The sequence below is a fragment of the Kryptolebias marmoratus genome, linkage group LG15, assembly GCF_001649575.2.
Source record: "Kryptolebias marmoratus isolate JLee-2015 linkage group LG15, ASM164957v2, whole genome shotgun sequence".
Taxonomy (NCBI): Eukaryota; Metazoa; Chordata; class Actinopteri; order Cyprinodontiformes; family Rivulidae; genus Kryptolebias; species Kryptolebias marmoratus.
In genome coordinates, this window is record NC_051444.1 from 1659341 (window position 1) to 1661070 (window position 1730).

Sequence of the window (1730 nt, forward strand, 5' to 3'; positions counted from 1 at the left end):
TCCATCACAGGGACACCTGGACAGGTCTCCAGTCCATCACAGGGACACCTGGAGACAAACAACCTAACCTGCACGTTTCTGGTCTGGGAGGAAACCGGAGTTAACCAAGGTGAGCTCAGGGAGATCATGTAAACTCCACCCAGGACGGCTCCAGGCCGGGAAGCGAACCTTCGAGCTGGGCGGCGACAGCTCTAACCACTGCACCACTGTGCCGCCCGATCTGTTTATTCTAGATCAGTTTTATGACGTCCTAAAACCATAAAACTGCCAGATTTGATGTTCATCTCCCCGTCACTCCGTAGGACGTCATGATTCATGTTTGTCTCCATGTGTCCCCGTGATGGACCTGTCCAGGGTGTCCCCCCCCGGGCTGGAGACAGACAGCAGGAGCTGGAACCAGGTTCTGTTTAATAAATAATGGCTCAGTGGAACCAGATCAGGTTTATTTTGTTCTAAAACCATAAAACTGGGACTCTGTGGTCCGACTCTCACCTGTTGGTCTGAAAACATCGTTTTTTGGTTTAATCTCTTTTATACGTCGCAGCCTAAACACGACGATGGGATTATTGGACCCTTCCTGTTGGATCCATCAGGCTGTTTCCGTCTTTCTCTTCCTGCGCCGAAGCCGGCAGCGAACAGTGGAGCGGTTCAGGAGTTTGCTGTTAATAGTCTCGTTGTGGTATTTGGTTTTAACTCGCTGTGAGAAGAAGCAGATGTGCTGAACCGCTTCCAGAGATGATGATGAGGATGATGAGGAGGAGGAGGGGCGGAGATGTTTGGCTCGTGAATCAGAACAGGGTTTAAGGGAGGTGGAAACAGAACTGGAGTGGGTCCGGGGGGGAAATGGTGACAGTTTAACATGACTCAGAGAATCCGGAGGACCGGCAGCACAGTAGCTGTTGTTCTGAAGGTTTCCTGTTATGCTTTGAGCCTTATCTTCGGTTCGTCTGATGGAAACCCTTCACGTCACGTTGTTTCCTTGTTACCATCGTCCATTGGTCCTCCGTTCCCGTGGTAACGGCCTGAGTCTGGGTTAACGAGCGCTTCCGTGTGGGAAGGGAGGGAGACCTCCACGTCATTCAGACAAAGGGCTTTTCCATGATTTTATCTGGGCTCGGTTTCACACACGATCCAAACAGTTTGCATTATTTCCTCTTTTCTCCTCGTAAAAAAGCCGATTCCTCTTATTGTCCTGAACTCACGAAGGGTTTCCACCCAACCCTGTTTCTGTCTGAAGCTTTTACCTGTAAAAAACACAAAATGATCTTATTAGTTTATTTATTTGTAAGTTTTCACACATGCTGAAGTTTTGACTCGTTTACATGTTTAGTTTTTTTTTAAACTAATTATATTTGCAAACTTTGTGTTATTTTAGCCACTCATATATAAAAACATTTAGCTCATTTAGGACGTTACAGCTAAGGCTTTCAAGTTTTGTAACTTTTATACTTTTTAAAATATTGTCCTTTATTTACATTTTTCTGTAACTGGAATGAAGAGAATCCTTCAAATCACTGAAAAATGAAAAACGAGTTGAAATCTACTTCAGAAAACTTTAGCTGCTGTTTGGCTAATTTTAGCTTTTAGCTCGTGTTTTGTTGGCCTTACCGTTTATCTTGTGTTTGGCTCATTTTAGTTGTTTTTTTGCTGTTTTTAACTGTGTCCTGTCAGGCAGTGTAGCATACCTGCTAACCATCCCACATTTAGTTCCCACGTCCCGTGTCCCGCAT